We start from the raw sequence: 8,709 nt of genomic DNA on the forward strand, positions 1-8,709 counted from the left end.
TATAGAATTTCAATTTTTTCCCATCGTTGGTCGCTTTAATTTCTTCTCTTTTCGCAATGGGGTTTTATAATTTCACAATTTCGATTTTTTTCCATCGCTGGTCGCTTGAATTTATTCTCTTTTTGCAAGAGGGTTTTATAATTTCATCTTTCCCTATCAGAGCATGGAATGGTATGAGGGTTATACAATTTCTCCTATTTCTCATGAGAATTATCAGGCCATGGACTAGTAGGAGGACAAGAACAAGGTTGCCCATGGACAGTGTCAGCCACAGTTGCTGATGTGCTTCTTAGATACCTCCGTTGGTAGGTGATAGAGAAATACCTACCTTGGTAGGCGATAGAGAAATTAGCGAGGAATGGTTGTGAGCTGCATCCTCGAGGTTAACCGATGGATTGCCAATCCAAGAGGCCCTACTCTGCGACCTGGTCTACGACAATCAGTAAGTGTAGATATGGATTCATTTGGACTGATTTTGCTTTTGATTCCTATTAACTCAAGCCACCTTTTTTTAATGCAAAATGTGCTTCCTTCCATCGGTGAAGCTCCTTTCAACCACAACCCTCATGGGGGGACACCGCCAGGGAACGCCCTCCAGGCAGAGGGAGGTGAGGAGGAGGAAGCTCCGCTTTTTTAGGTATTGTGTCCAGCGAGACCACAAATCCTATGCTTGTGGAAAATTTCATTAAGTTTGGGGATCGACAGTATAGTGGTGTACTCACAATGGAACCACGATTTTGTGTATTTCAAGCACAATGAGCATGCCAAAGTGACCAAGGAGGGTTTGCAGGGCTTGGCCAAGGGAGGTAGCTCTCTCATAATCAAATTGGCGCAGGTGGTAAGGATTTTTCATTTCATTTCTCTTTGTTTGTTCCTCTAGTAGAAGCTTTTCTGTTAATTGTCCATAAACCCTTAGCTTAGCTCGATATGATATTTTTTATAATTGTTTTCAAACCCTTGATTATCCAAAATATTTAATCTGAACACACTATTTTCCAAGGGATTTTATGAAATTTCCTTTAAACCTTTTTCTATTAAAGTATATGGGTTAATCTCTTTCAATTTCTTGTTTGGATAAGAAAATCTGTCAGGTTTCTGGGCTTCTTTGTCAGGTTCAATGTGTTTGTTGTAGATACTGGGTTAGGTGTGTGTGACAATTTGATAACTGACCTCCTTGCATTTTCCCACAGACTATTTTCTGAAACCTTGTGTTTTTCCTCTGAAATGTGATATTTTCACACTTTTCACTAAGGTTTTTCTTAACGTCATTGAATCCATTAGTGAGTTGGGTGGCGTGTAAATATTAATGATTTTCTTTACCGAATTCTGATGAGGGTGGCTGGAAAATTTGAGTTTTGATTTTTTCATAGATACTGTCAAGCTTGAACAACCACTGATAAATTTTGACTTAATACTACTTTATTATCACAATTTTTTCGGCAAGCTGCAAGCATAAGTATATTAATCATAAATGTTGCAATTAGTCCTGATATAACAAAGTTTATTCTAAAATTTTGTAAGGCTTGTCTAGTTTTGTCACCAGTCATTAGCCTCTAATGAAACAAAGGTTCAAAACTCTAATGAAATTGGCTTGATTCAGGGTTTTTAGAGGCTTTGGATGGATTCAGTGATATCCAAACCCCTTGGGACAATGACCTAGACCCAGGTGAAAACAAATCCCATCAACCGCAGATAAGCTCAGGAAAATTGTGTCTAAACCCCAAGTGTTGATAATATATCACTGCCCTTGATTGTTGTCTAGACTTGACCTCTTATTTTATCCCATACTGAGAAGAGAAAAAATATTTTGGGGAAGAAGGTCGTGCTACCAACATGCAAAATCATAGTTATAGGACTACTTGAATTGCCAAAAGAAATGGATTCCTTAGCTAGGATGATTTCTCAAACCAAAATCTTGAGTTATGCCACAATTAAGGAAAGAAAATTATCAAAGTTAATTATGTTGACATTGATTTAACCTAGATTCAACATCATCACTAAAAAATACCATGATTATAGGGAGCCAAAATTTCTTAGCGCAAGGACAGAACCAAAAATTAGTGATCAGCAGGATCATTAGAGAAGATAGGATAAATATTAGAGACTAGTTGACCCCATCTATTTTCGGCTGAAATGAATGCTAGCTACTTTCCTATTCAAAAAGTGTAACTTTAGCAAAGCATATTTTCTCTCAATCCATTTCCAGTGAGCTTGGTCCCTAGATTAACAAATGAATGTTTTGATTCCAATAAAGCAGTTTGAGTGGAGCCTGGGAAACAACCAGACTTTTGTCGCTACTACACAAGAGGGTAGTTTAAGCCTATTTTTTTAAGACGGAAATAATATTTTGTCTTAAACACTTATTGTCTTAAAAAAATGTTTTAAACTGCCCTTTTTACACTGAAGGCATTTTATTAAAGGAGGTTACTTTGTTGCCTACACAAGAGGGTAGTTTAAGCCTATTTTTTTAAGACGGAAATAATATTTTGTCTTAAACACTTATTGTCTTAAAAAAATTCTTAAACTACCCTTTTTACACCGAAGGCATTTTATTAAAGGAGGTTACTTTGTTGGCTATAGAATATGATATTTTATTTATATTTCATCAAGGACGTGGGGTAATAGAGATGGCTTTGTGTTCGTGTTTCCCTCAATCATACCCTTGAAAGTGGGGAGGTGTTAATTTTAGTTAACAATGGTATGTTTTATGCTTAGCACAATTACTTCAATCATTCAATGTTCTTTAGCATCCCAATGATAATTTCCAATTTAGTTTCCAATAGAAATCACATTAACCATTAATCACATTGACAATAACTGTAGATAGAACATGAAATAAAAAAATGCAGAAGACAAGCCAAGACAAGAGAACACAAGATTTGGCAGATGCTAGGGAAAAACCCCAAGATGGGGAAAACCCTTTGATGAGTTCTTCTTATTATTATATCAAATGTTCAACAGAGAAAGAGAGAGTAAAAAAGTCAAAATTTACTTTCCAATAGATGTCCAAAACAACCCTATCAAGGAGAAGGTTTCTATCATCTATATCATTATCAAATTCAAGGAAGCAACAAGTGGAAGAAGCATCTTAACAAGTAAGTATATGTCCTTATCTGAATCTGTCAAAATTTCTTTTTGCAAGGAAAGCAACAAATTGGTTGGGGCTTCAAAATATCTTGCATGGAAGAAGAGGACAGATCTAAATCTCATTGAAAATGAGGTCATGGATCATGTCAAAGGATCTATCACCAAATGAGGGTGGATTAAAAATGTGAGTTTTGATTTTTGCATAGATAGTGTCAAGCTTGAACAACCACCGATAAATTTTGACGTAATACCACCTTATTATCAGAGCTTTTTTTTGCACTCTTCAAGAATAAGTAGATTAATCATAAATGTTGCAATCAATCATGATGTAGTGAAGTCTCTTCTGAAATATTGCAAGGCTAGTCTAGTTCCATCACTTGTTAGCTTCTAATGTAACAAAAGCTCAAAAATCCAATGAAATTGGCCTGATTTAGGGGTTTTTGAGGCTTTGGATTGATTCAGTGACATCCAAACCCCTTTGGAAAATAACCCAGGCTGAGGCAAAAACAAATCCCATTATCTGCAGATAAGCTCAGAATTTTTTTTGGCTAAACCCTAACTACGTGTTGATAATGTATCGTTATTGTTGATTGTTGTTCAGACTTGACCTCTTATTTTATCTCGAACTCATAAGAGTAAAATTGTTTTGGGGAAGAATTCCATGCTACCAACACATGAAATCATGGTTATAGGACTACCTAAATTGCCAAAAGAAGTGGTTTCCTTAGCTAGGATGATTTCTCAAACCAAAATCTTGAGCTATGCCACAATTAAGGAAAAAACTTATCAAAGTTAATTAGGTTGACATTAATTTAACTTATATTCAACATCATCACTAACAAAGACCATAAATATAGGCAACCAATAGTTCTTAGCACAAGGAAAGAACCAAAAATAGTGATCGAGATTATTAGAGAAGATAGTATAAATATTAGGGCACAGCTGACTCCATCTAGTTCCCACTGAAATGAATGCTAACTACTTTCCTATTCAAAAAGTGTAGCTTTAACAAAGCATATTTTCTCTCAATCCAACTGAACTTGGTCCCAAGATTAACAAATGAATGTTTTGATTCCAATAAAGTAGTTTCAAGTCGACCCTGGGCAACAACCAGACTGTTGTTCATATCGATTATCCTCTTTTAAGCAGTGAGCTTCTATCTGATACTATATCATTCATCTACCAATCTCTATGCATATCATAATGTGTATCTTCTAAAACTGAGCTTCAGCTTTAACATGAAGAGCCTTATCATGGCTATAATCTCTTTCTTTTTGGGGGTCGTAGCTAGACTTAGGCCTAAAGTAAATTCCACAGCGACTAAACAATGCCTCTCCAAATCAAAGCTTAGGCTACAGTTAGACCTAGAGTATAGTAGGTTGCACAGTGACCAAATAACGCTTCTCCAAATCCAAGCATAGTCCTAGGGTCAATCACATGTAGATGGAAACAACAGAGATGGTCGTTAGTGGATTTGGATGTCCCTGGGAAACTTGATCATGAAAAATAAAGGAGATGGACGGCCCCAAGTTGAATTGAAAAATTGTATGTAGAAAAAAGGTTTTATTTTACTAAACATATGGCACTGTTTCATTATCTTGGTAGACAAATATCATGAATTGCAGTTTCGGTACACATATGGTATTGTTTCATTATTTTGTTTAACACATTTCATGTAGTTTGGTACATGAATCTGGTGAAGTTATTATATTTTGGTCAACAAATATGATTTTGCATAGCATAAGCGCATAGTATAATTATAGAATTCTTCTTGTGAAGTAACATAGTTATATATTTCTTCTCAGGAGTTGTTTTTCCTTAACATAAATTCCTATTGTAAGTATAGATTTCCTCAGCCTTCGTGGCCTAGAAATGGATGCAATAAGAATTTTGCTTGTGAAGGACCTTTCATAACAAGTAGCATAATTATAGAATTATTCTTGTGAGGTATTTTTCCATACCAGAAATGCCTAATGTAATTATAGAATTCTTCAGCCCTTTGTGCTACAGAAATGGACTCAATAAAGTGGAGACAAAAAGCATATTTGGACAGAATGACACAAAGAGAAAGGATTAAAGCCCTAATTTTTGCACAACAATTTAAGGAATCAGTGAAAAATTAGTTGAATTCATCTTCCATAGTGAACATGGTGGCACACTACTATAGAAGAGGGTAGTTTGAGACATTTTTTTCAAGATGAAAATAAATTTTCATCATAAACACTCTTAAAAAATGTCTTAAACTGCTCTCTTTACACCGAAGGTGTTTTATTAAAGGAGGTTACTCTGTTTCCTATAGAATATGATGTTTGGTTTATATTTCATCAAAGACACTGGTAATAGAGACATCTTTGTGTTTTTGTTTCCCTCAATCATACCCTTGAAAATGGGGAGGGGATTCATCCACTCATTGTTTTCTGTGAAAAATCAATGGATGGTTTTTATATTCTGATGCCATTTTCATGACCTAGAAATCATCGTTGTGGAAGACCCAAGAGTCATGGTCATGGAAACTGCAAAGGGATTTTCTGATTCAAAAGAAAAGGGAGAGATAGATGGGTTCTAGGTAGTGGTTCTCGAATGGACTTCAGGGAACTCTAGATTCATGGGATTTGGAGGATTTAGATGACAACATGAGGAGATTAATGGTATCCTCCTCCAAGGCTTCCGAAAACTAGTGTGATGTCTGCATTGAGACGACCATAGAACCCCGACTATAGTCACTTCTTCTTCTGCTTAGAACAAAGACCTTTTAACGGAACACATGAACTAGGTCGATCAATTCCTCCAAAAGGATTTTCAAAATCCTTAGGATTGCTTGATTGGTGAGTTCACATCTCTAGGGTTTGGTATTTATTTCCTTATTTGGAATTTTTTGGGTGAGTATTTGAACCCATTTTTCATCTCTTAACATGTTAAGTGGAGTCGCGGAATTATGGTTTTATGAACATATGGAGATTGGTATATTTAATTGCGGGAATTTCTTTTAGTGTGGTTGGGATAGAGAGGTGTGGATATATCCAGATCTATTTGTGTTTCAATTGTTTGATTTAAGTATGATTTTGTTTCAGTTGTTTATTAAGTTTTGTAATTGAAGAAAGCAATTGTGGGTTGTGACTGGTTGTTAGGAAAAGTAGTTTCCAAGCTTAGAATGTTTGTTGTTGATGGTTTAGGTTATGAATATGAATTTTGTGTGGAAAAGGTTAGTAGGATAAGGTGTGACTATAATGATATCCTACTTGTGGTCACCAAATTTAACACGAAGAGTTATGCAACTGTTCACTTTTTCTATTTTGACACGAGGAATATGTTACAGTTCATGGTGTAGGAGACCCACTAAACAAGTTCAATCCAAGGAGAGTATATATATGGGTCGCTATATGCCCATCTACTAGAAAAATAATAATTTCAGTTCCCACTAATTATATTCCTACGTGTAGTTAACTATAGGAATTTTTCTTTTGGTTACAGGCTCTTCAAGATTGGCCTAGCCTTCTAAAATAAAATTTGACCCTACAGATCAGGAACTCATATAACATCTTCAAATTACGTCAGAAAATGTATAGACTGAAAATCCAGTTTTGTTTTGTGGGTTCTATTTTAGAATAATTTTAGACATCTTGGTCTTCCTGCTCTAGAATTTGAGGGAAAATTTGGCATTTATTAGAGATTTATGTACTAGAAATGTCAGCTTGAGATGCCTGCTTATTTAATTATAAATTGACTATAAGGTTTAGTCCTGGCTTAGGGTTAAACTTGACAGCCACATGTGAATTTTCAATATTTATTGTCTCTGTTTATGATTTCTCTCACCATGGTCCTCATGAGCTGCGACACTCTCTAAATTTCCATTTACAGAAGGATCCAACAAAGTTGCTTGAATGATGATGGTGGGAAAACAGTGAAATCACGTTACTCTGCCTCTGCATGCTCTGAGGCGAGGCATGCCGACGAATTTCCTTTGGTCCCAACATACTATTTAGAGACTTTTCATGCTTATAAATAAATTAGGGTATTGTTGTTTTATCAATAATTTTGTGCCATTGAACTTTAGTTTGCTAAAAAGAAATTTGGGAGTAAAATTAGGTTTGATTAGATTGAACTGAATTTCCTAATTCTTATCACACCTCATGACACACTTTAATAAAATTGCAATTTGCAAGGGCTTATTTATTTTCTCAGAAAGTACTCAACCCATTTCACTTGATGTATTGGCCAGTTAAAATTGATCCCACATTGAATATATTAATTGTTAATATCATATTCAATTCCTGCTAGCTATATACTTTAACATCTACTCCAAAACCAACCTTTTTCTAGAACATGATATGTTGTGTGAAAGTATGATGTTAAGAGAGGGTTGCAATGAAGATGTTATTGGTTTAGTTTTTTTCACAATAATGGGTGGATTTTATATTAGTGAAAGTCGTGGTTGAACCAGACAGCACTGCAATACAAAATTTATGGAGTTTGGCTACAAACTAATGACAAGAAGACAGTTTATCCTCCAGACTTATCCTAAAATTGACTGTCCTCTTCTAGCCTTTGAAGGCCTCACAGGTATATTTCTGTACATATTGAAATAACAAGAGAGGACATCCACATAGAGACACTTCCCCAGATGTTGCAGAATCAAAGGGAGAAGACAATATGACCTTTGAGAGGAGATTTAGATTTAGGTATGAGGTGACAACAATTGAAAGGACAGTATATTGTCATGTCAAATACCTACACCTTAGTCAAAATCATTTTTGGTTATTTATTCTTGATGGTTCAATGATCAACTTGTACTAGGGTTGATAATTCACTCAATCTCACTTGAAATTTTAATAGATTAACAATGATCTAACTAGGAATACAAACCCAGGCATTTAGGGTTGAAATTGGTCATCTTAGTTTGTTGTTCTAATGAGAAAGGTTTATTTGAGAGAGAGCTTGGTTGAGTTGAATCTCGTATATGCTATTCAATGAAAGTTGAAGGTTGGGTTGTCTTGTTTTCTAGCACATATGATGACAAGCCATTAATTGGTAGCATATCTATGAGAGTGCGTCTGTGTTTTTTTCTGTGTGGGGGTATGCAGATTAGGAACATGTTGAAGATTTTGGAATAGTTCCTACTCACAATGTTTTTAAGTTCGTACAGTGGTCAACTGGATCACTAAAGAAATGACATGAGAGATCTCAGTGAATTTTAGAGAAGATGCAACTTGGCCATAGGTATAGACAATGACCTTTAAGGTATTAGAGGTTATAAATTGATATACTGAGTGATTAGCTATAGCAATTAGATTCAGTTCCAGAGACAACAATGAGTCATGACAATCTTCTAACTAATCAAAATTTTACCTGACATTCTAGTAGATAGTCCTTAGGCTGACCCCTCAAATTGTAGGCTGAGTTGCAAGCATTGATTCACTTTTATAGACAATGGCCAAATACATGCTTCTTGCATGGGCTTCTCCCTTAATTGAATGACATGGCACATTAAAGTGCAAGAAGGTGTTTCTCCTACAAATTTTTTCCAATTCATTACTCTACAATTTTTATTTCAAGGAGCCCCTTCCTGTGTATGGTCAGAAACAATGTCATTGGAACCATGTCTGACTTTAATTCTTCTACAAC

The sequence above is a fragment of the Pinus tabuliformis genome, chromosome X (assembly GCF_031772625.1).
Source record: "Pinus tabuliformis cultivar Carrire ecotype Pingquan chromosome X, CPIR1, whole genome shotgun sequence".
Lineage (NCBI taxonomy): Eukaryota > Viridiplantae > Streptophyta > Pinopsida > Pinales > Pinaceae > Pinus > Pinus tabuliformis.